Here is a 26,788-nt window from a genome sequence, read left to right on the forward strand (position 1 = left end):
TCTGCTTCAACATTCTCTGTGCACATGCAGGTCCTGGTGGAGCAACTATGTCTGATGGATGCAAACTTGCTACCTACAAATCACGGAGCTAAGCATCAACCTGAGTGGCTAATGATCATCTTAATTAACCCACAAGACTTTATGCATGGCTGGTATTCATCCAACCTTTTGATCCTAGACAGGAATCTATTAAAGACCGTTGAGAGAATGAAAAGACAAAATCCAGTGAGTGTTTTTACCTTGGTGAATATAAAAGTTGGCAGGTTCGATAACTCTAAAAGTGATCTATTTGCCAATAGCAATATTACATTAAGTTGGGGAAACATCATTCTCTTAAACGCAAGCTTAGTGAGCCGTCTGAATAATGACTTAAAACTACATGTGTCCAGAGCCTGTTGAGGCTGGGAAGGATGGAATTCACATTCTTGCTTTATAAGGAACACATTTTCTGCAAAGAGGTAGCCCCAAATTTGTTTGGAGTTAGAAACTATCTGGAGAACCTAATAAAAAATCATGGACTCTCTCCTAGAAAAATGCTCATGACTGGGCATAGAATGCTTGATGTCTCTCAGGGGATTCACAGACCTCTGAGATATTCATCTGTGGAGTCCAGTCATGAATCTCAATGCCTGGGAGGCTGGATGGTCTCATGCCAGTGTAAGCAGCCTTACCAGACACCTGATTGAAGTTTTTAAAAGTCCACATTTGCCTGATGTGAAGTGAGTGTAGATCTTGGTGGCCTTTCAGAAAAGGACCTTAGCAAAGCCCAGACCTGAGAATTTTGGAAGATACTCCCTGATTTTCTTTTCTTTCATCTTCCAGACTTCCATAAGCAGAATTGTTAAGAGGAAAGACAGAAGAATGATCTTTGATCAGAGAGGCGAATGCCAACACAGCAGCTTCTTACTCTATTTATTAGCTTGGGATCTTTGCCAGAAGATTTTTCTCTGTCAACCATTTCCAGACTTGTAGGTTGTCATTGCTAAGACTGGAATGACAGGTATGGGCCTTCATTCATCTCCTCCTCCTCCTCCTCCTCCTCCTCCTCCTCCTCCTCCTCCTCCTCCTCCTCCTCCTCCTCCTCCTCCTCCTCCTCCTCCTCCTCCTCCTCCTCCTCCTCTTCTTCTTCTTCTTCTTCTTCTTCTTCTTCTTCTTCTTCTTCTTCTTCTTCTTCTTCTTCTTCTTCTTCTCTCAAAGGTTCAACATTCTGGGTAAGTGTTGCTACATTCACAGAAATCTACTAGAAGTGATTAGACTCCATTGTCTAATAGGTTGGACTGTTTCAATATATGGTCACTTGTCTTGTTTGGCTTCTAAGGAGACTCTAGGTCAACAAGAAAGTCCTCCAATTTAGTGTTGCTTTGATTTTTTTTTAAATTAGAACTAGAATATGATTCAGGGGAAGGTGCTTCAGGTATCCAAAGTCTTATGTTAACAATGGACCAATAATTGTTCTCATGGAACCTGAATCTCCCAAGTCTCAGTTTCTAATCTCTACCATGAGAATTTCATCAATGGAATAGTGTCAGTGGTAGTACTGGGTATGGGTACATAGAGATTATAGTCATGGATGTCTAAGACTCATAGGCCCTAGGTGGTAGAGGTTCTTGCCACAGAAACCAGTCTGGTTACCTGAGTTCAGTCTCTGAAATCATTTAAAGGCAAAAGGAAAGAACTAGTTCCACAAAGCTGCCCTCTGATCTCCACATAGGCATGTAGCATAGCATATGTGTTCATGTGTGCTCATCTCAAACCTCTCTCTCTGTTTCTGCCTCTGTCTCTCTGACTCTGTCTTTCTGACTCTGTCTCTCTGTCTCTCTCTCCTTAAAAATTCAGAGAACAAATTATAGGTGACCCTTTAGAACTAAAAGACTAGAACCCAGAATAAAGGGAGAGAAACCTAGAGATGTCAGAATCAAGCAGGAAGAGATGCAAGTTGGAATGGAGCAAAAACACAAGGCCTGGCTCAGACCTTGATTGTACTTCTGTGCATTTGAGCCCTACCCACCTTCAAAGGATGGTGTTCCCCACCTACAGCAGCTACCTTACCTGGAACATCCCCCACATTCCCAGAGACCCTTCAGTTCCTGCAAAGCAAAACAATAGGCTTCCATACTCCCACTCACTCTGCAGGTACCTCAGTACTAGGATAATGAAAAGACTGTACAGTGATTCTTTTAGGGCACTCTCAATTTTAGCTGTCTCATGCCCTTATCATAATCTTTGAGGGTATCTAAAGAAGCTTCAGTTGTAGATTTAATTCAATAGATTCCTTAGTAGTTCCTGCTGAGAATGTAAGAACTATGACCTAGTTCTCTTTTTGTGTATGTGTGCACATGGTGTGTGTGTTTGTGTGTGTGTGTGTGTGTGTGTGTTGTGTTATGTCATTCTCAATTTCCCTCTACCTTATTTTATGAGATAAAGGCTCTTACAAAAGCCAAGTCTCACTAATTTGGCTACAGTAACTGGTCAGCAATCTACAGGGCTCCTCCCATCTCTCCTTCTTCAGCAATGGGAGTACAGGCATGAGCGTCACCGTGCCTGAGGGTTTTGTGAAAGTTCTGGGAATCAAACTCAGGTGTTGAAAATTCTATGGCAAAAATGTTACCAACTGAGCCATTTTCCCAGCCTCTAGTTGTGTTTTTGAAGCACATGTAAACAATGCCTGGCCTTCCAGCATATAGAGGATGCTCAGAAATATTTGCTGAGTGAGTATATGCTTGGGATATTGCTGCAAATTTAAATTTTCTTGACTAGAGCCTAAAGGGATCCCTTAAATCTAAGTAGTTTTCCTAACCTCTTACAAAACCTAACCGATTTCAGGGTCTTACTCCATCTAAATGCATCCTGTAGCATTATCTTTTTCTCATGTTAGTAGCTGCATGAGGTATCTGCAGTTTTCTTGAGATTCTTTTAGAAATAACTCAGCCTATCACATTTTTGCACAACATACAACAGAGGGAGATTTCTTTTTGTTTTCCCTTTGGAAAATTCAGCTACACTGTGCCAGAAGCCATATGTAGTTCTGAGAGATATAATGGTCAATGTAGCAATAGAATGCCTTAAATATTTTCTATCTTTGATGTTGGCATCCACTGGTTTTTCAGGGCTGGCAAGTGAACCCAATGTAGATTTCGTGATACACAATTGCTCTGTTTCTGAGCTATATCCTCAGTCCTCAGCATCCATACTTATAAGACGCATATTTGCTCTTTGTTGGACCAGGACTGAAAACCATGATTCATTTCTTGGGGGATTACATGGGATTCCATTATTTTGGGAACTCCTTGAAGAGGAAACAATAACATTCCCTTTGTTTCTATTTCCTACTTTTTAAAAGGCCTCTTATATTGATGGGTAATACACCTACTAGAGTGACAAGAAGATGCTGGGCATGGTTGAGATCTCTTCAGTCATGATAGGAATCCAGGTACTCAACAAACCCCTAGACACACTGTTACTATGCTGTCAACAAAAGTGTATAGGTTATTCTATAGAGTTGTTATCTTATTTTATTGTTATTATTACTGTTGTAATTATTATCACAGAGAGCATGAGCATGTCCATACTGACCTAGGGCATTTCTTCCTTGAACAATGAGTTCATTTTATGCCCTTATCCTCTACCCATAAAGGCCATTTTTATTTCCCTATTGTATGCATGACTCCCAGTGTTCTGTTGATGGGAGAGCAGCCCTAGCTGATAACTTCTTGAGATAATACACAGAGAAAAATAAAAGAAATCACATAACAGAAGACAGGACATAACATAACAAGACCAAGATCATTCGGGGGAGCTAAGAGAAGAATGAGGCATGCCTCTGAGGGATATAGGTGAGGTTGTGTCCAGAGGAAATTAAATCATAAGGGCTTTGACCCATGAGTGGATTAATCCTTCATTCATTCAGCATGGTTTGGCTTTCTTGAGAGGTAGTTAATTATAGAGGTGATTAAAAAAAAATAAAGAGGCGGGGCTTAGAGGGAGTGGTTCCAGAGGTTGTATTCTAGAAACAAAGGGAATGTTATTGTTTCCTTTTCCATATTTTTCTTGTATTCTTCCTATCTTCTCCTCTCTCTGCTTTCCTTCTACTATAATGAAAGTCATTTATAATGAGCTTCTGTGGCTGTGATCTACCTAAGCTTATAAAGGCAAACAACCATGGCCTGGATCCCCAGAAATCAGGAGCCAAAATAAATCCAGTCTATAAGCTGTTCTGTCAAGTGTTTTGTCCCAGGGGAGAGCTAAAGTAACCATACTACAACCAACCTAGTGAGGTTTAGGATAAGCTCACAGTTCATTGGTTTGTGTCTAAGCTCTGCAGGATACAATCTGCTTTTCCAACCCTCTCATTGAGCTAACTGTGTACTGTCCTCATTGTCAATTGCTTGTGTTGGCTCCAGACACTCCCTGCCTAGAGGATCTTTCTCCATACTCTTTCAGACTTGACTCCTTGCTGAAAGTTCAGAACAGGAGACCTTTCTCTCGGGGATCCTCTTGCTGTATTCCCTGTGTGATGTCAGGCAGCTTTATTTTCTGTCTAAATGTCATCTCTGTCCGGGCTGCAATATTTGAGAAAAAAGACTGCATTACTCCTTCCCATTCCTTCAGTGCTGGACCTACAGTCATGTTTGCTTCTGGTTTCTGCTGGTTTGCTAGGCAGACAGATCTGCTCCCTGGTGAGGGTGTGCCCTGCCTCTCTGCATAGTTTTGTTGAAATTTCCAACACATTTCAGATCCTGAGAAAAGGTACTTGTTTTAACAAGGCTTCTGGGCAGAGGTCATTGCTTTAGACGAGGTTCCTTTTCTTTCTTTTTTAATGAACTTAATCTGTTTTAATATCTTTTCCAAAGCAGACTACATTAAATGACCCTGACTTGGCTGAAAGCCTTTTCTTGAGTGCTTTGGGAGGATTAGAGGAAGTTCTTTTACAGCCTCTTAGCATGACTGGCTGCCTTTTCTTTTCTTTGGGTTACCAGGGATTGAGATTTGATCCTAATTAATGAAGGTGGATCCCTGAGCCTTGCAGTTTTTGCTTTGGGGGAAAGAGGTAGGGGTTGAGTTCTTTGGGGGAAGTGAATATGACCCCTTCTCAGTACCTCTTGATCTCACCATGGCTGGCCTTCAATTTGAGATTCTCCTATCTCTGGAGTGCTGGGATTACAGGTGTTCAGCCTTGAGACCTTTGCTGGAATGTGTGAGCAGGTAGAGATGCTGACGAGGGGCTTTAAGAATGTCAGCAAGCACCAGAGAGGGGCAGAGCATGTCATGGACTTGACAGAGAGCAGTTCTATCCTAAGAGTCACCTCTGGAACCAAGAGGCATGCCATACTGTTAAAATTAAAACTCAACGGTGACATTTTTTTTTATTGTCCAAAGATCATAAAAGGGAAGCAAAGCTGGGACAAACCAATTAACAGAGTAATGACAATGGGAAGTGGTCCAAAATGACTTTGTTCCTCTTATTGCAATCAGATTTGTGGCTCAGTTTGGAGGGGCGGATGGTGAATTTGTTTGAAATTGGAGTCTTGGGAAAGACAAAAGATCCACATCAAGTTGTAGCCATTGAGTCCTTTGTGGATCTCTTTAAGCTGACACACGTTCCTTTGTTATTTCTGCTCTGGTCCTGGGAGATATCTTTGCCAACAAGACTATAAGAGAAAAGGCAGGTTGGTGGTGGTGGCGGTGGCGGCGGCGGCGGCAGCGGCGGCGGCGGCGGTGGTGGTGGGAGTGGTGTTAGTGGTATTCTTTTCATTTTATCTTTTCCCCATGGCACACAGTGAGGTGCTGGTGGTGTCATGCTCATAAGGACTTTAGAGGAAGATGCAGTCAGCAGAAGAGCTTCCCACTGGGTCAGGATTAATAGATGGAATGACTGAGCATCACTTAGACCCTTAAACCCTCTGCTGATTTCAGCAACTGGTGAATCCTTTCAATCATGATATGCATATTCCACAAAGTGAGCAGCAAAACCCTACATATCCTGTCCCTGGTCTCAGAGAAGGAGGGACAGAGCACTGAAAGATTTCAAAACAGAATGCAGAATGTGTATGTCCAAACATTCCAAGGCTAGCTTGTCCACAAGGCTTTGCCTATTGTGTTGCTGGTGAAAGCCTTCCTCAGAACATAGCATTAAAATATTCTGTTCAGCCGCCCTGTGCGCCAGGAGTACAATCAACTGCAGCACTATTTTTAAAGGCTCATCTGGCTTTATTAAGTAAAGAGAGGCTTCTTCTTGACATGATTTTGAGGATTTGCTGTCTTAGTAGTGGGCTTGGGTGTTGCTATCCTGGCGGAAGTTTCTCTGTGTGTATTAATAGACCTGGTAACGTCTGGTACTTAAACAATACTTTAAGCATCCTTTTCAGTCACTTTGAGCTCTCCAACCCTCACTTTTTCTTCTGGATAATGGTGATTAAAAACTTGCCTCTTAGTTTATTGTGAGAATGAAATGCATCAAAATGGTCATGCTTTCCTAGAGAAGTACTCCTTGGCCTCCATTCATTTATTCATTCATCCAGGGTCAGGCCTTCCAACACCTTGTTGTCAGAGCACATGCTGGGGACTTGTCATCCTAGTGTTTCTTTTGGTTTGTAGATACCAGTAAGTTCTAAGAAGATATTGACTGATTAAAAATCAACATGCTGAGATCCAGGTACTTTGATACACTTTCTCTCACACAGCAACATAATCCATCAGCTTTTGCCCAGGATTAAGAAGTAGATAAAATGTTCCCTCCATGGAAAAGAAGAACAGAGTCTTGGCCAAAGGAGGAATCTTTGCATCTGGATAGATTTATTCAAATCCCAGATCCACTGTTTACTGGCAGTGTGTAGGTGAGGTATTTAGATGCTAAAGCCAAATTTCCTACCATGTGTAAGGAAATATAATCCAACCCATGGCAGAAGCCTGCTGGGAGCATAAAGTGCCATACAACCTAGACTATGGTCAACAGGTCATGGGTTTATTCACAAGGAGAGTCTTTTAGCAGGAGTAGCTGGCATTGAGGTGCTGTTCTCATCTCTAGCTTGCCTTTAGTTTTCTTTATTCAGGGCTCTCCTTATTTGCCTTAGATTCTCTACATTGCTCTGTTGAGACTCAATGACCAAGGCAACTTACAGAAGAGTTTATTGTGAATTGGGGGCTTATAGTTTCAGAGCATCATGACCATCATGATGGGAAATGTGGCAGCAGGTCAGTATGGCATTGTGCTGGGGCACTAGTTAAGATCTTGAATTCTCATCTGCAAATAGGAGCCAGATAGACAAAGAGAGGGAGAGACAGAGACAGAGAGAGACAGAGGGGAGGGCAGGGACTTGAGAACAACTGAAGGGAAAGAGATATTTCTTTGCATAAAGTTTGATTTAGGAGCCTGTATTCTCCTGGTGACAACTTTATATAGTAGATGCACATGACCAATCCACGGTAGACATAAGTTTAGACATTTGTCTGTGGCAGCATATCTAGTGAATATCCCCAAATCTAGACTCTAGGCCAGAGTTCAGCTTTCCCAAAGACACTACCTGTTTGCAAGATTTTATGAAAACTCCTCACTTTCACAGGTGGTTAGAAGCAAATAGTTTTATTCCAAAGTACCCATGAAGAAAGGTTTAGCTAGGTCGCCTCCATGAGATTTCATTACTTATGGGGGCTATAGGGCAGTGAATGAGAATTAAGACAAGTTGTAAGTTTGAAAAATCCATTCTATTTCTCTTCAGCTATGTAGCTTTGGGTAAGTCATGGATTTTCTCTATGCCTCCACTTACATGTCTATAGATTGAGGATATTGCAGGTCAATACCTCAAAAAAGTGCTGTGAAGATTAAACAAAGAATATATGTATAGCACCCTGCATAGCATCACGTATGGAGATGATATTTCTCGAGCACTTAGTGTTGTAATAAAATTTAAGCCCTTTGGCAGGTCTGACATTCTAAGAGCCGGGTCCTGTCACTTCAGCCAGCACTTTGAATCAAAGATCTTCAGCAGCTTCTAAATAAACGTAACATGGCTGCTATCCCTGCTACTCTTTTTGGAGATGTCTATTAGAATTATGATTCAATTGTCAGAAACAAAATATTCTTAAGATGTCTTCAACCATATTCTCAAATTATATGACAGTGCCTGGCTTTAATACCCATCTAAATAGTTATACTGTTGACAGGTTTTGAGAGCAGCGTTTGCTCTTCCATTCCTCTCATTAACTTATGTAGCAACATCATAACTCTCTGGAAGGATTTAAGGGGGAAAAAGCATGCTGGCATATTCTATCTGAATTCATTTCATATAGCGTCTGTGTCAGAGTGTTTGCATATGAATGAGATGCCTTGCCTTGACGTTCCCTCATTAACATGGGAGCTTTGCTGTGACATGCTTAAGAGTTCAGGTTCAAGAGTTTGAGGGGAGAGAGGGAAGAAAAACTGGAGGCTCAGTCCATTTGAGATTTAACTGCAGCAGTCTGGTGATAATTCCAGTCTTCATTAGGAATAGAAGTGCCATCTTTTGCCTTTAGGGTAGAAATCCAACCTTCTCTTTATCCCACTCTCCCCAATAAACAGAAACCTGCATTTTAGCAACATGGTTTAGATTTTTTTCATTAGTACATTGTGTGTAGAAATGTTTCCCTCAAGTCAAAAGGACCTTCTCTCCTCTCTGGCAAATCTTAGCAATTTAGCAGAATCATAATGTCTCTCAATCTTTGCTCAATTTTTCCAGGCACACATAGCCATTTCTTCTCTGGTCCTGGTGCCAGATGATCACTTATGCACTGAACTTGTGCTCCATGTTCTCCAAGTTACATGTGTGTTTTGTTTTATTTTACATTTTTTTTCAGGAGCATATGTAGCCCAGACTAATCTTAACTCTGCTTTTTAGTTGAGAGTGGCCTTGAACTCTAGATCCTTCTAATTTAACATGGAGAATTGAGACTAAATGTGTGAGCTACCACACTTAGTTGAATCTTGGGTACTTTGAAATGTGAGAGAGCTACCTTCTTTATGACTCCAGATCCATAGGTTAGCATATAGTAGCAAGGATTTAATAGATGTCTACCAAAGAAATGGTATAAAAAGAAGAAAACTCCAGTTAAACCATGGCTGGTTGGGTGATTGTATTTTAGAACACAGGACTTGGAGGTGACTCACATCTATTCCCAGTTTTGGTTCTTGTTAATGCGTTCTAAACTGAGAGAATATGATTCTCAGTGGTTAAAGCCTGGGGAATGACATAGCACCAGCTAGAGCAACAACAGGCAAAAGAGATGACACCATCTCTGGATCCAATGGACCTGCAATGTCTCTGATCATTGTATACCACTGTACCTAGGGAAGTGACATGAGATAGTAAAGGAGAGAGTCTCTGAAATCGAGCTGTGAAGTTTTTACTTACATCTCAATCACCTGTAAGACCTAGATTAGCCATGTCACCTTGCCTAAATTTTCAAATATTTCTAGAACTCAGTTTTCATTATCTGTACAGTGGGTATCATAAACATGACCTGTGGCAAAGGGATGCTTTGTGTTCTGCCTTGTAGCAACTCATATATGTCATAGTCTATGAATAGAAGTTAATCAGGCTAGCTACTAATACAATTCATTTGATTTGATTGTCACCTAAGTCTTCCAAAGTTTTTGTTGTCTTCATTTAGAATATATGAAAATTCCTGCTGTTAAAAACATGGGTGTAAAACTAGATAAGATGGATGAAGCAAAGAAGTGCAGGCCAACAGGAACTGGATGTAGATCTCTCCTGAGAGACACAGCCAGAATATAACAAATACATAGGTGAATGTCATCATAAAACCACTGAACTGAGAACGGGACCCCCGTTGAAGGAATTAGAGAAAGGACTGAAAGAGCTCAAAGGGCTTGAGACCCCATATGAACAACAATGCCAACCAACCAGAGCTTCCAGGGACTAAGCCACTACCTAAAGACTATACATGGACTGACCCTGGGCTCCAACCTCATAGGTAGCTATGAATAGCCTAGTAAGGGCACCAGTGGAAGGGGAAGCCCTTGGTTCTGCCAAGACTGAACCCCCAGTGAACGTGATTGTTGGGAGTAGGGTTGTAATGGAGGGAGGATGGGGAGGGGAACACCCATCTAGAATGGGAGGGGGGAGGGGGATGTTGGCCCGGAAATCGGGAAGGGGAATAACAATCTAAATATAAATAAGAAATACTCAAGTTAATAAAGATGAAAAACAAACAAACAAACAAACAAACCAAAAAACCAAACCAAAAAAAAAAAAAACAAAAAAAAAACATGGGTGTAAAGTCAAAGCTCACTGAGATGGCATTTCCTGTGCTCTGAGTTATTGAATTCCTCAGTCAATGTCATGTAGTGCATATTTCCTACACTTTAAAAGCTTGGATATAGACATTGTAGCCCTTTCCTGCCTGGTGTGAGCCTCTGTTGATGTCAACTGGGGGCTGTCACTTGTGGGCTAAATCAATCAGTATAGGAGACCAGTAGGGTCTTGGGGCTTCAGTGGAAACAACATCAAAAGGAAATAGAGAAATACATGAGCAACAGGGTACTGTCTAATTGTATTAGTTTCATGCTGCTGCTATAACAAGTATCTCTAAATTTGGTGTCTGAAAACAATGCACATTTATGCTTTTCCAGTTAGAAAGTAGAAGTCTAAAACTAGGTTTGCCAAGCTAAAATCAAAGACCTGGTTCTTTATGAAGGCTATAGTGGCAAATCAGTTCCCTTCCTTCTCCAGCATCCAGAGCTGGCCACATGCCTGCCCTAGTTCTGGCTATTCCTTGATCTGCAAGGCACAGCATCTGGCTGTGGCTGTCATACCACTTGCTTTCTTTTGTGTCTGCAGTTCCATTTCTTCTGCCTTTGTTTTATTAAGATACATCACTTTCTTGAACACCTTGAGAGTAAAAATAATTCCCCATTACAAAAGCTTTAATGTAATCACACCTATAAAATTCCTTTTGCCATTTAAGGAGAGATTTATAAGTCCTTGTGATGAGGATGTAGATAATGTGGGGACCATTACTCAGCCTATCACACCAGGCAAGACACTCCTGCTAAAAGCTAATGACCTCTGACCCATAAGTATACACAGACCACTACAGCAGATTCTCAGTGCAAGTTTTGCTGCGGTCAGAGACTACCTGGAAAAATTCAAAATCTAGCTTATATTGGATAAGGACAAAGAGATAAGTTCTAGATTGCCTTGTGATTTGTTTGAGGAGGAGAAAAAGGAATGGAGCAACATTGGACTAACGGCCTTGTGGTCTGAGTGTGGCTGTTTGGTTCAGAGATAACCCCTACCAGATGTTGACAACACTACCATTTTGAGAACCTCCACATTTAAGACCGCAGAACAGAACCTTCCACGAAGGGTAGATACACCTGGTTTAATTGTAAGCACCTTAACTTGGTCACATATGTTTTTGGAAAGGATGTTTCTTTTCCTGATGGTTGAAAACATGTTCTGGACCTCCTCAGTTCTTCTCAGCATGCTCAACTACTGTTGGTGATGATGTGATACTAGGCATTGGCTGCTCTAACACCTCTATTGACCTCTGCAGTTTGGATCTGGACATAGCAGCCCCTTGTTGGTGTTTCTGAGCAGTTGGAGACCACAATGTGCCTTTGATCTCTTGCTTGGGATAATGGGATGACTTAGAGCCCAGCTGGCTGCCTGTGGGAGCAGTCTTACTCTTTTACAGATGCTGCTCCTAGGTGACTTTGGAAGTATCTGGCCATTGATTTGATTATTTCAAGACCACACAGGGGGCTTTAACTTCCTCACTGAGAATTTCAGACAGTTAGTGGACAGAACGTGCTCCAGATTCCACTCTGCAAATGCTCCTCTCTTTTTAACACTTCCCCGAGCAGAGTCCTGAGGGACTCAGTCCTGAGACATCCACTATCAACCTGCAGAAGAGAAAGAAAAATCACCACGATTGAACAAAACCTTCTTTATATTTCTTCCAGGTAGAACTGTTTGGGGATCTATTTGTTCTGACAACTTGAGGTGAACTCCCCTTTCCAAAGGTTATGTTTTGAAATTCGCCAGAAGTACCCCCTGCTCCAGTTCTTATCTATAAAGTGACAAGACACTTCCCACAGTAAGGGTCCACTGAAACAGGTGTCTTTCTGGCAGTGCAGGCAGCTACGTCAGTGAGAATGCCAGAGACTAGGCATAGCTTAGTTAAACTGTCACACATGTGCCCTTGCTGGCTGGGGTGTGGGCAGTTGGGTACACAGATGAAATCTTGGTGATCTCTTTCTGCTCCATAGGAAATCTATTAATGCTGTAGATGCCATTTATTTAGTTCAGTGAACTTGAAAGCATCCAATCCCTTGTCGTAGCTTGTAAGCAATAGCAGCACCACAGCAAGACATGGAGGCTAGGGCAAAACAGTTGGGTTAGGTATGTTCACAGGGCTTTTTAAAAGTAGCTCCGGTGACAAAGCTTGATATGAGATTCTGAGTACGTGGCTTTTAGTAGGCTTGCTCCGTATTTTTTAAGTGAAGAGACAGAGGCTAACAGGGTTTAGGAAACTTTTACCAGGAGGTGAGTTTGCAACATGCATGCACCATGCCTTAAAAACCTCCTCTTTACCCGCTTGTCATTACACTTTTTCACAGTGCTGTTTCCTCTCCCTCTCCCTCTCCCTCTTTGTGTATGTGTGGCGTACATACAAGTGTGTATGCATGAGCATGCATGAACTTATGTTTGTGTGTGTATACAAGCTGAGGCCAGAGGTAGACATCCTATGTCTTTGTCAATCCCTCCCTACCTTTGTTTTGAAACAAGGTCTCTCTCTGAACCTGTGACTCAGTTTGGGCTATAATGGCTAGCAAGTCCCAGGGATCTTTTTGTCTCTTCTAGTCTCTGCCTCCGCAGTATTGAGATTACAGCTCTGCACTGCACCTGGCTGGGATCTTCGTCTAGGCCCTCATGCTTGTGGGGCTAGCACGTTACCAGCTGGTTTATCCCCCTGTACCTCTCACCTCCTCTTCCAACTAGGCTTTATAGAGATTTAAAAGTAAGACCTGCATGTTTCTGTTCTGACGCAAACATGCTGAGATATACATTTGAGGATGCAGCCTTTCTTGGGGCCACAAATCATCTATTCATTGCTTATGTGGTTTCCTCTTTCTTGGGGTCTGAGACTTGATACCATTACAGGATCTGGTTGATTAATTGTATAGTCATCTCGAGACTTTGATGTACAGAACAGAGGTTCTCAAAGGACAGCCCCTGATCTAGCAGCATTCTGGAACTCAATGGAACTGCCAATCTCGTAACCCTTTGTAAGTCTGCTACACCAGCAGTGGGTACTCCCGGCTGAATCACCTAAATATTAAAAAGCTCTAAGGGCAGGTGGTGTTCACTCTAAACAGTGTCCTGCTAGTTTGTGCTCTGCCATTCTCAGCAATCCCTAAAACATCTTCAGCACACTGAGACACAGCACAGAAAGGTGCGGGACTCTGTGGAGCCTCCTGGTATGTTGAGAAGTGAGAACCTGTCAGCAATGGCAGACAAAAGGAGGTCATCCTTCCTGAAAGATACACTTGTCAAGGAGTGCTCTATGTGCCTTGAGATGCCTGGGAGAATTTCTGGCTCCAGGTTCTGTCCTGGCTCTTCTTGGTACAGAGTTCCTGGCTGGCAGATCCTAGCTCCTGGACCTCCACTGCTTTTCTCTTTTCTGGCTGTTCCCCTCCCCCTTCTGAATGCCTTCTGACTTAGCGAACACTTGTCCAAGCCCCCAAACATGTGATTCCAATCATTAGCACCTTGTAGTTGAGATCCTTGCCTGGTAAATCTCTTTGTTCTCTCAAAGTTCAGGAAAAGGGAGGGGGCCCAGAAGCCTAGAGGAGCTCTGCTTTCAGCCTGTTCCCAGACAATGAGAGCTGCTGGATTAAGTGTTTGGAGAGACCAAGAGACCAGACAGCTCTGGCACAAAACAGATTGGTTACTTCTCTCTCTCTCTCTCTCTCTCTCTCTCTCTCTCTCTCTCTCTCTCTCTCTCTCTTTTCTTAAAGATCCAATTCATATTCTGGAAATAACAGTAACAAAAAGAGTTGAATGTTTTGAAAGATCAAGTTCTCCTACCCCTCAGTTTCAGGTGTTATTTGAGGTGTGTGAAGACTGGGTGTTCCCTAGCAAATTCTGCTCCTGAATTGGAGAAGCCTTGATAGCGGGTGGCCTGTATACTGGGACAGCACATGACATTCAAAGTTCCCCAGGGATTCTGAGGACACAGAATGGCAGCTGGGACTGAAAAAATGCTGGAGGCTAGAAGGGACCTTGGGGAACTTGCCCACGTGTGTTCAAGATAGCTGCTAGGCACAGAAAACTATAAGTTTAAAAATAAACATAATAAAATAAACACTCCCAGGGCCTGGAAGATGGCTCTGCGGGTAAAGATGCTTACTAAAAGCCTGATGAACTGAGTTGGCTCCCCATCACTGGAATGACAGGAAGAAGAAAACTGACCCCTGAGAATTATTCTCTGGCCTTCAGGTATTCACTGTGGTACATTCACACTCATTCACAACATGCACATGCCTGAGCACGTGCGTGCGCGCGCGCACACACACACGCAGAATAAATGCAATGAGAAAGTTAGAATAAACATTTCTACACACAGAACACTTACAGCATATGCATGTTGCATTACAAGAAATCTGTGTTATTCTAGGGCCTCTATTTCCCCACAGGATTCACAGTGATGATAATAATACCCATGATATGGTTCTTGTTGATACCCCATATTTCAGATGAGAAATATCAAGGCCCAGAGAGGCTAGTAAATTATCTAAGTCACATAATTAAGTGTCCGACATGGAAGGCAAACCCAGTTGTCATGGCTCCTGGTACATGCCCTTTATTATAGAAAATGTCCCAGTCTATAACTGTCCTAGACTATTTGAGGTAATAGTGGAGTGGTATAGGGAAAGCCAATGTTTTCTGAGTGCTCAGGACACTGTCTTTATCATTGTTACTTTTACTTAAGATAAACTGAACACAGTGTGACAAGGGCTGGCTGGCTGGCATGGCAGTGTATAGGTATTCCAAGGAGAGACGCCGCAGTCTGAGCTGCCAGATGGCCAGGCAGAAGCAGCCTTTCTTCACAGATAAGGTGATACTTGAGTTCAGTGTTTGGAAGTACCAAAGGTAGAGAAGAGAGAAAAGCGGATCAGGTTGAGAAGTGTGCCTTGTGCAGACATCAGAATGTGAATGGGATGAATGGGAATGGGGGTTCAAGGATGCTTTTGATTTCTAGGGTTTCAATTCTGGGCTTTCAATAACTACTGCCTTTACAGAAGCCTGAAGTATTTGCTGTGCCAGACGACGGAGGTAGAATGAGAAGTAAACAGTCCTATGAAGGATCTCAGCTCAGATCCTGGGTTATGTGCAACATCACCCACAGAAAGCAGACCAGTCACTAGGGGTCTCCGTTTGCTGCTCATTTCTTCTACACAGCTTTAACCCTGGAAGATTGAATTTTTTGGAATGCCCTCATGACCCTTGGCTTTCATACCTCATGCTCCTTACCTGTCCAAGTATGACACTCCCGTTTGTCATGCCCGCATTACACCTGCTTTCGAGCCTGGTTTCCACTTCCTCCAGGAAGCCCTTCGTGCTTCTCCAGCTGGTAACGATTACTTCTTCTCAAACTCTTCTGGCAGTAATGGCTTCCTGCCTCACATTGCATATAGGTCCTACCTCCATATTGAATATCTCTAGCACCTTGTATAGGACCCAGTTGTGGAAAAGCACTATGTAGCTGAAAGTTATAATAACATATTAGGAATCGTTTGTTCAGGCTTCTGATCTAGGGTATGTGTGTGTGGTGTTAGGGATTGATCCTAGGGCTTTATACACACTAAGCAAGTATTCTACCAGTGAGTTATACCTGCCGCTACTAAAAAAATGTTTTTTAAGGGCTGGTGAGTAAGTGAAAGCACTTGTACAAGCCTCAAGAACTGAATTCTATCTCTGGAACCCATGTAAAGGCAGAAGGACAAAACCATCTCCACAAAGTTGTCTTTTGACCTCTGCCTGCATGCTGTACCATGTGCTTCCATGCACACACACTCCCCTCTCTCTCTCTCTCTCTCTCTCTCTCTCTCTCTCTCTCTCTCTCTCTCTCACACACACACACACACACACACACACACATTTAAAAGTATTTCCAGAGAGCCTTCCTGAGTTATCCAGGTTAATCTCAAACTGGTAGTCCTTCATCGACCTTTCAACTGACTGGGATGTCAAGCCAGTAGTAGCAGTTCAGCCTTTTTGGTGAGTGGGCAATTGTGTTAAGACAATGAAGAATTGGGAAGAAAGTCCTTGGAGAGCTCATCTAGGCTTCAGCTCAGCAGAGGAAGAAATCTTTAGTTCTGGGATGTTGGCAGTGGTCCATTTCAGGTTTCCCTATTTGGGCATGATGGAGAGTTTAAATACTAATCTCCAACACTTCTCTCAAAGCAACAATTAAATACACTTTGGATCTTACGAATAGTTAGGGTTCATGACATGCTACCTTCAAATATGGATGGCATTAAGGAACACACCAGAATCAGGAAGATCATGCTTAGCTTCCCCTTGTCCTGGATCTTGAGGCTAACAGCATCTTCACCTCTGAAGACACAGGATTACAGAGATGATTAGGAACACAGAGGCTTTGCCAAATGCCTCCTATTGTGTTGCCATTCAATCTACCTCTTCATCCAACAAGCATCAAAACACACAGGCTTCTCGGGGGCTTTGCTGCTTCATTTCTAAGTCTCCTTTGTCATATAACATGTTAAACAAACCTGTATGCTTTTCTCCTCTTAATCTGTCTTTTGTTACAGAAGCCTCAGCCATGAACCTGAAATGGGATGCAAAGATATTTTTTCCCCTCCCCTTCAGCATGTTCCTCAGCATCTGATCAGGCAACACCCAGAATGTGGTCCTGAAACATCTAAAAAAGGCCTGGATTCAGCTTCTCTTGAATTCCAAAGGCCTGATACGCCTGTGATTTTTTTCCTTGGTGCCAAGTCAGCTCTGCTTATCGACTGCTATTTTAATGAAACCTCCTGGTACCAGCTCAGGAAGGATATTTTTATTAGATACGACTGGGCGGATTCTCATGTTGAAAGCATTTGGTGTAAAACATGAACACATTCAGTCCTCAGATATCCTTCCAAATATTTCCTTTGAAATCGGAAAATTACCAAGGAACTTGTGATAAAAGATGAAAAAAGGAATTAAAAGGGTAAAAAAAAAAAGCCCACAAAGATGACGTGCTTTGCTTCCTCTCTACACTTCTACATGGGTGGGGCTGTGGATATCAGCATTTGGAGAAAAGGAGACACCTGGAACTCAGCAATCCCAGCCTTGCCTGTACACATGGAGACCTAGAACCGGGGCTGGTTGCGCTCTTGACGTCTCTTCTCCCATGTCTTCTTCTAACTTCCCATTAGGGCTGAAGTCATGTGATACAAGTAAGAACAGGTGTGGCTTACAAGCAAGTCCTTTCTGTTAATTCATGATATATTGGTCATTGTATTCGGAGCTCTGCATCATGGAGGACATCGCCAGCTCTCTGTACCAGAAATCAGCCTCCCATTGTACTAAAAGAGTCCTTTAAAAATCTTTCACCTTCTCTAACTAAGAACACAGCAATGACAGAGGATTGCATTCTGGGCTCTGTGGCTACCAGGCCGAGTTCCAATATTGGCTCTGTTTTAATGGCTGGTTGTCCTCAGGAAAGTTATTTTAACATTGTGCCTCAATTTCACTCATTTCGTAGGGCCACTGTATGAGGGTAATCCATGTACTATGCTATGCTATATCTGGTAAGTCTATGCATAAATGCTATCACTGCTATAATGATAATTATAAATATTCATCTGTTTGGACAGGTAGGGAATTGACAGGATGGGATATTAAAAATTTCCCTTAGAGTTCTCCCTTAATGTTACTACACCGTAGGGAAGGACACACAGCTTTATGTCCTCTGGTGAAGATTCCTATGCTATAGTGCCAGCCCAGGCACACCTGTGTATTACAGCTCTTTTCTATTACTCTTTGCCCCATTCTAGGCTACTCATTCATTAACTGGGGCAGAAAGAAACAGATGTTTTCCTCCTCCTCCTCCTCTTTCTCCTCCTCTTCTTCTTCCTCTTCCTCCTCCTCCTCCTCCTCCTCTTCCTCTTTCTTCTTCTCTGCTGGGTTGAAAGGATTCAGTGTCCCATGAGCGGGACATTCTTGCTACTTTTTAAAATCCAGGATGTTGTAGCATAGAATCAGAGTCTCTAGAAGGGACAAACACAAATGTTTTGGGGCAGTCCTCTTATAACCAGCTCTGAGATAGTTTATTTACAATGCAATCCAGGGTGCTTCTAAATTCCTGGATCCAGAATGTGAAAGCTTAATCAACTTGTCTAGCGGAAGCCAAAAGAATTTCTCAAGGCTTTTGTGATTTTTTAGCAGAGTTTTGGTCTCATGACAGGACAAAAGAATTCTTCTTTTTAGGACTGAATGCACATAAAAGGCAGCTGGGGTTGTGAAGACTTTTTTCTTTCTTTTTCTTTTTCCTTTTCCCCAAACACAAACATTTTGGGGGTGGGTTATCATTCTCATCAGAACTGACCACACAAACTGGAGCATGGATATTTTCAATCTCACTTTATAGATAAAAACTTGAGGTTATATTAAGGGTGTTAGTGCTTTCTTTTCTCACAAGCAAATTACCGAAAGATTAATTATTCCAATGTATGTCGGTGTGGCAATAGACCCATGTTCTTTCTCCCCAGTAAGTTAAAGTCGGTTGGAGTTTTCACAGTCAGAATCAGACCAGTTTGTAGAACTGACACAGGATAACCATTGTTGATGAATCACCATTGCTGATGAATTGCAGTTTCCTGGGTGGCATTGTAACTTGCATAATGTAACTAGAATTTCTACTTATTCAGTCTAAATTTTGACCCCAAGTTTCCTACAGAATAGGCATGATGAGACACATATCTCATGAGCATTTTGAGGCTTTTCTGCAAACCTGGAATGAATTAGGGAATAGGGTTTTGTAAGAAGCTGCCCCTCCTGGAAATATATGCTCTGTACCTTGGTTAAAAATTGCTAGAATCCAGATCTTATTAGGAATCTGCTCACAATTATGCACTGTCCCAATTTTATCTTCAGAATTGAATTAATTAGCCCAAAAACATTTGCATGTGTAATTTGTTTTTTTCCTTCAGATGCACTGTGATAACAAGCTATTCTTTTACATCATTAAGATGGAAACATATTATATTTTCATGCAAAGCAGAATCTGTTATTTTTGAAGTGTCTATTCCCCTTGTCTTTAAAATATTCAAAAAACTAAGAGTGTGTCAGACAGTAGGTGCCCTGGGCCTTTAGAAGTCAAACTTTCAGCTCATGTGGCTGTGGGTGGTTTCATCAGCAATGGGCTGAAGTTCTTCCGCAGGAGTTACAACTTCATTAATGCACTCACAAGAACTAGAAGGCTAGTTCTTGATTTGAAAAGGTTGGATATAATAATGGAAAGAGAGAAGGCTAGAAATTGTCTTTATGATGTCATTTAAAACCAAAATTTTATGTTTGATTTTTGTCTTTTGACCTTGGAGACTGGAGAAGTCATAATCAGTTTTGAAAATGTACCCACTCTGATTAACCTCATTGTCTATAAAGTTATAGCCCATGAAACAGCCTCTCCTGATGCATTTTATTAGAAGACATTATCATGAAAGTAGATTTTAAAGATGTTATTGATTATAAAATGACAGAGGAGAAGTTTATCTAATTATCCACTATATATTCTTGCTCCTTGATAAATGAAAGGAAATCGGGTTTTATTCTCCAAAAACTGGGGGAAGTTGTCACCTTGACTTATAGATAGTCATCACTATTTCCATTTAACTTCTAGAACAACAAAGAAGGTTTGTTTTTCTCTTATTTTAGAACCTCCTGTTCTCAGGATGACCTTGGCCTTGAATTTCTAATCTTCTTGCCTCCACTTCCCAAGTATTGGGAATATGGGCATCAGCTACCTCTCCTGGCACAAAAAGGTATTTTATATGATGGCATTTTAATTATAGCTCTCACTCAACTCTACTTGCAGCTTAAACAAACAAATGAACAAATGAACACAGAATGTTTCTTGATGCTGGGTATTGAAGCAAAGTCCTCATAGACGCTAATTTCATGTTCAACTATTAAATTATGCCCGTTTTCCCTCATCATTTACTGTTACTCCCCATTGTCAATGCATTCAAACATCACATGAAACATGCTCATTATTTTATTTTGTGCTTTGATCCTGTCAAGAATAGTATTATCATACTTCTACAAAAGGTCATAATCCTCAGGCTCAAAGCATGATCTGCTTGTCTCTTTCCCTCTGGCTAAGTTACTATGATGCCACTCATGTTCTCTGTCTTCTCTCTTGTCTACAGGAACTGGGAATGAAAAGCTTGAAGGAATATAACATGACATACAGCTGCCAGTGGGTGGAATGTGCACAGAGGAAGCTCTAAGGGGTGATTTGGGGGTTTGCTTGGAGAATATGGTTCCCAGATGCTAAGCATTTGTGTATTCCAAGAAAATTTATGGGGAGGAATATTTGAGTTTGTCATAACTGTTTTCCTTGAGCTGGAGTTAAGATGCTTTGGAATAAGGCACAGAGTTACCACCTATCTTGATTGGATTTGGTATTGGGGGAAGTAGACTTCCTGTCCTGAGAGGTGATCAAGAAGGGCTGAGCACTTCCTGGTTTGAGGTGTTGTAGGATGCCAGTGTTACATAGATGATAAGACCAAATGACTCCCAAGTTCCTCTACAGTTCTTCATGATATTAGACCCTCTATTGTAGAGATCTCATCTCAAATCAAAACCTCAGGTAAAATATCTATCCTCTGGTGTCCTCTGGACTTTGTCTCCTCCAAAGGATTTCTCTACATTTTTACTTCTTGCTCATTTGGTCCAAGTGATCTCCAAAGATCTCCAAAGCCAGTTAACCTTGACCTAAACTTTTTCCTCCCGGTCTACTCTCTATAGTCTGGGCCCCATTCATCGTCCCTCCCTTCTTCCATGTATACCCTCTCCTTTCCTCTTGTCTTTAGACTTCCTGGTCTTCTAAGATTATAGATCTCTGCCTTTGATTAATGCCTGATTGATTCACTGACTTGATTGATTGATTCACTCAACTTACTTCACTTCTTCAAATAGCAAAAAATATCGTAGAAGCTAAATTGCAGATTTAATTCTTGCTCTACTAGCTTTATTTAGAAGCCAGACCAGCCTGCAGAGTCTGTATCATGTGCTAACTATGGTATTATAGATAAATCTCATTGGGTTTCTCAGTATCTATCTCACTATGTAACAAAATAACCTGTCCTTTAAAACCCCTTGTAAATAGTATAACATTAAATGTTTTCATATGCATCTAGGTGCATTACTGAACACTCAGTAAATGGTTGCTTCTAGCATTCTCTCCTGCTCACTTGTACTAGAATCAACATTAGAGTGGTTGTGCCTTTAAACCCACCTCTCAACTTCTTGTATGTGTAGTACCAAGGAAGTGTTCATGAACCCCAAAAGACCACTCAGGAGCTGATTGGATGTAATCACAGCAGGGACTTTATTCAAGCCAGCTCAGACTTATCTTACCACCACCTCGCAGGATGGTTCTGGTGGAGGAAAAGCCCTGAGCATTCATCAAGATAAGGTTTTGTAGAAAGCAGCAAGCAAGGGGTAGGTGTTCTAGCCTGGCAAGCATCTAATCGATGTGCTACTGTGGCCTTTAACATGACTGGTTGGTGTCGGCAGCCAAACCATAAACTTAACTTCTGATTTCTTACTAAATGGTGGTTGTTAGGTAGAGGGTGGGCTTGTTGGGAGTTAACCTGGAAATACAGAATTGCTAGGGTAAGTTAACCTGGAGATGCTGGATTTGTTGGGGTTAGCCTAGAAACTGGAACTAGGCTCAGGTTTTGTTGGGGGAGGGATAACTTGGAAACTAATGCTAGGTACCACCTTGAATTCAAACTTAGGTCAGATTCTCTAAGATGAAGTCTGAACCCCAAAATTTGATCTCCCACATGTGCTTCAAAAGCATTTTGAACATATTATATGATCCATACCATGAGAAGTTTATACCAAAATCTACCTTTGCTAGGCACTCTTCTGTAATAGACAAAGTAGGGTTCTACTCAAATTAATATTGATGCTGCTCTTCAGAAAAGAAGATTAAAAAGGCAGAAAAGGCAGCCCATTGTGGTGTGAACTGTAGAGAGCCATCTGTTTCTCAGTGCCTGCTACACACTAATATTCTTGCTGTTGCCAGTAACTGTTGCAGAAAAACTTGTTGGTTTATAAGAATGTGGTTGGGTCACTTTGTGGGTAAGAATGAACAGACAGTCTGCCTTGGTTAATCCATTCTTTATGTAATAGAACAGAGAATTTAGACTGAGTTAGAAAACAGCCATCACAGTTGTCCAATGCAGTGGTCTAGATGTGGTTTGGCCCAGAGGCCTTATTGTGCTGTAGGCATGGCATGTTAGTCAGGGTTCTCTAGGGGAGAAGCTCTGAGAATGAATGTATGGAGATTTATTTGAGTGGCTTGTAGGCTGTGGTCCAACTAGTCCAACAATGGATATCTACCAGCAGAAGGTCCAGAAAGTGCAGTCATTCAGTATGCAAGGGTTGATGTGTCAAACTGATCTTCAGTATACACCAGAAAGCCAAAGAAGTCAGCTCTAATGCCAGTGAAGAAATGGTCTTGTTAGTGAGAGCAAGAGCAAGCAGGCAAAGAGAGAACAAGCTTCCCTCTTCCATATCCTTTCTATAGGCTTCCAGAAGAAGGTGGGGCAGATTAAAGGTGAATCTTTCCACCTCAAAAGGTCCAGATTAAAAGTGGGTCTTCACATTTCAAATGATTTAAATAAATAAAAAAAAAAGAATCCTTCACAGGTATACCCAGACACTTGTATTTTAGTTAATTAATGATTTTTGTCAATCGGATACTAGCCATTATAAGGGTCTCCATTGTGATAGTGTTAAATAGTGATAGAACCTTTGAGAGGTGGGACCTAGCAGAAAGTGGTTAGGTCAAATAGGTTTTCACCCTCAGAAAGGATTGTTACTTTCAGAGACTTAACTCTTACTCGAGCAACTTGATATTCAAAACCCATCTCCTGTTTACCACATCATCTTTCCTGAAAAAACAGGTGCCATTTTTATTCCGTTTGTATCAGACCCTTAGCAAAGCCCAGTAGAAGTCAACATAATGCTTGAACTTCCAAAACTAAAATATGACTATAACTATTTTTATATACATTATTTAATTCAGGTGTTTTGTTATCATAGAAAATGTGTTGTCTGTAGACATTATAATTTCTACATCAAGAATCAGCAGACTGATCCCGGCCCGCAGCAGCTCTCTGCTCCCAGACCCCGTAAGAGAGAGAGACCCAACCACCTGGTCAGGTGGGCACTCCTGAGGATGCAGAGCGGAAGAGACCACCAACACTGCTCACCCCAGCCCACATCCCTGGCCCAAGAGGAAACTGTATAAGGCCTCAGGGCTACCGTGGGGGAGGGCCCAGGAGCGGCAGGACCCCTGCCTGAGACACCGCCGGAACCTGAAGGAAACAGACCGGATAAACAGTTCTCTGCACCCAAATCCCATGGGAGGGAGAGCTAAAACTTCAGAGAGGCAGACAAGCCTGGGAAACCAGAAGAGACTGCTCTCTGCACACACATCTCGGACGCCAGAGGAAAAAGCCAAAGACCATCTGGAACCCTGGTGCACTGAAGCTCCCGGAAGGGGCGGCACAGGTCTTCCTGGTTGCTGCCACTGCAGAGAGCCCGTGGGCAGCACCCCACGAGCAAACTTGAGCCTCGGGACCACAGGTAAGACCAACATTTCTGCTGCAAGAAAGCTGCCTGGTGAACTCAAGACACAGGCCCACAGGAACAGCTGAAGACCTGTAGAGAGGAAAAACTACACACCCGAAAGCAGAACACTCTGTCCCCATAACTGACTGAAAGAGAGGAAAACAGGTCTACAGCACTCCTGACACACAGGCTTATAGGACAGTCTAGCCACTGTCAGAAATAGCAGAACAAAGTAACACTAGAGATAATCTGATGGCGAGAGGCAAGCGCAGGAACCCAAGCAACAGAAACCAAGACTACATGGCACCATCGGAGCCCAATTATCCCATCAAAACAAACATGGAATATCCAAACACACCAGAAAAGCAAGATCTAGTTTCAAAATCATTTTTGATCATGATGCTGGAGGACTTCAAGAAAGACGTGAAGAACTCCCTTAGAGAACAAGTAGAAGCCTACAGAGAGGAATCAAAAAATGCCTGAAAGAATTCCAGGAAAACATGAATAAACAAGTAGAAGCCCATAGAGAGGAGACACAAAAATCCCTGAAAGAATTCCAGGAAAACATAAATAAACAAGTAGAAGCCCATAGAGAGGAGACACAAAAATCCCTGAAAGAATTCCAGGAAAACATAAATAAACAAGTAGAAGCCCATAGAGAGGAGACACAAAAATCCCTGAAAGAATTCCAGGAAAACACAATCAAACAGTTGAAGGAATTAAAAATGGAAATAGAAGCAATCAAGAAAGAACACATGGAAACAACCGTGGATATAGAAAACCAAAAGAAGAGACAAGGAGCTGTAGATACAAGCTTCACCAACAGAATACAAGAGATGGAAGAGAGAATCTCAGGAGCAGAAGATTCCATAGAAATCATTGACTCAACTGTCAAAGATAATGTAAAGCGGAAAAAGCTACTGGTCCAAAACATACAGGAAATCCAGGACTCAATGAGAAGATCAAACCTAAGGATAATAGGTATAGAAGAGAGTGAAGACTCCCAGCTCAAAGGACCAGTAAATATCTTCAACAAAATCATAGAAGAAAACTTCCCTAACCTAAAAAAAGAGATACCCATAGACATACAAGAAGCCTACAGAACTCCAAATAGATTGGACCAGAAAAGAAACACCTCCCGTCACATAATTGTCAAAACACCAAACGCACAAAATAAAGAAAGAATATTAAAAGCAGTAAGGGAAAAAGGTCAAGTAACATATAAAGGCAGACCTATAAGAATCACACCAGACTTCTCGCCAGAAACTATGAAGGCCAGAAGATCCTGGAGTGATGTCATACAGACCCTAAGAGAACACAAATGCCAGCCCAGGTTACTGTATCCAGCAAAACTCTAAATTAACATTGATGGAGAAACCAAGATATTCCATGACAAAACCAAATTTATACAATATCTTTCTACAAATCCAGCACTACAAAGGATAATAAATGGTAAAGCCCAACATAAGGAGGCAAGCTATACCCTAGAAGAAGCAAGAAACTAATTGTCTTGGCAACAAAACAAAGAGAATGAAAGCACACAAACATAACCTCACTTCCAAATATGAATATAACGGGAAGCAATAATCACTATTCCTTAATATCTCTCAACATCAATGGCCTCAACTCCCCAATAAAAAGACATAGATTAACAAACTGGATATGCAACGAGGACCCTGCATTCTGCTGCCTACAGGAAACACACCTCAGAGACAAAGACAGACACTACCTCAGAGTGAAAGGCTGGAAAACAACTTTCCAAGCAAATGGTCAGAAGAAGCAAGCTGGAGTAGCCATTCTAATATCAAATAAAATCAATTTTCAACTAAAAGTCATCAAAAAAGATAAGGAAGGACACTTCATATTCATCAAAGGAAAAATCCACCAAGATGAAGTCTCAATCCTAAATATCTATGCCCCAAATACAAGGGCACCTACATATGTAAAAGAAACCTTACTAAAGCTCAAAACACACATTGCACCTCACACAATAATAGTGGGAGATTTCAACACACCACTCTCATCACTGGACAGATCATGGAAACAGAAAATAAACAGAGATGTAGACAGACTAAGAGAAGTCATGAGCCAAATGGACTTAACGGATATTTATAGAACATTCTATCCTAAAGCAAAAGGATATACCTTCTTCTCAGCTCCTCATGGTACTTTCTCCAAAATTGACCATATAATTGGTCAAAAAACGGGCCTCAACAGGTACAGAAAGATAGAAATAATCCCATGCGTGCTATCGGACCACCACGGCCTAAAACTGGTCTTCAATAACAATAAGGGAAGAATGCCCACATATACTTGGAAATTGAACAATGCTCTACTCAATGATAACCTGGTCAAGGAAGAAAGAAAGAAAGAAATTAAAAACTTTTTAGAATTTAATGAAAATGAAGGTACAAAATACCCAAACTTATGGGACACAATGAAAGCTGTGCTAAGAGGAAAACTCATAGCGCTTTGTGCCTGCAGAAAGAAACAGGAAAGAGCATATGTCAGCAGCTTGACAGCACACCTAAAAGCTCTAGAACAAAAAGAAGCAAATACACCCAGGAGGAGTAGAAGGCAGGAAATAATCAAACTCAGAGCTGAAATCAACCAAGTAGAAACAAAAAGGACCATAGAAAGAATCAACAGAACCAAAAGTTGGTTCTTTGAGAAAATCAACAAGATAGATAAACCCTTAGCCAGACTAACTAGAGGACACAGAGAGTGCGTCCAAATTAACAAAATCAGAAATGAAAAGGGAGACATAACTACAGATTCAGAGGAAATTCAAAAAATCATCAGATCTTACCATAAAAACCTATATTCAACAAAACTTGAAAATCTTCAGGAAATGGACAATTTCCTAGACAGATACCAGGTATCGAAGTTAAATCAGGAACAGATAA

At 41.6% G+C, this 26,788-nt stretch overlaps 1 long non-coding RNA gene across 1 annotated transcript in view; it reads left to right on the forward strand.

Annotated features, from left to right (window-relative positions):
* Positions 1 to 19,688, forward strand: part of LOC102556364 (uncharacterized) — a 30,078-nt gene extending 10,390 nt beyond the window's left edge. The window contains exons 2-4 of the long non-coding RNA XR_015643515.1: positions 31 to 225; positions 823 to 1,000; positions 16,835 to 19,688. This is a non-coding gene — a long non-coding RNA (uncharacterized LOC102556364). The remainder of the gene's footprint in view (positions 1 to 30; positions 226 to 822; positions 1,001 to 16,834) is intronic.
* The last annotated feature ends 7,100 nt before the right edge of the window (positions 19,689 to 26,788 follow it).

Source organism: Rattus norvegicus, chromosome 19 (genome assembly GCF_021556685.1).
Source record: "Rattus norvegicus strain SHRSP/BbbUtx chromosome 19, alternate assembly SHRSP_T2T, whole genome shotgun sequence".
Lineage (NCBI taxonomy): Eukaryota > Metazoa > Chordata > Mammalia > Rodentia > Muridae > Rattus > Rattus norvegicus.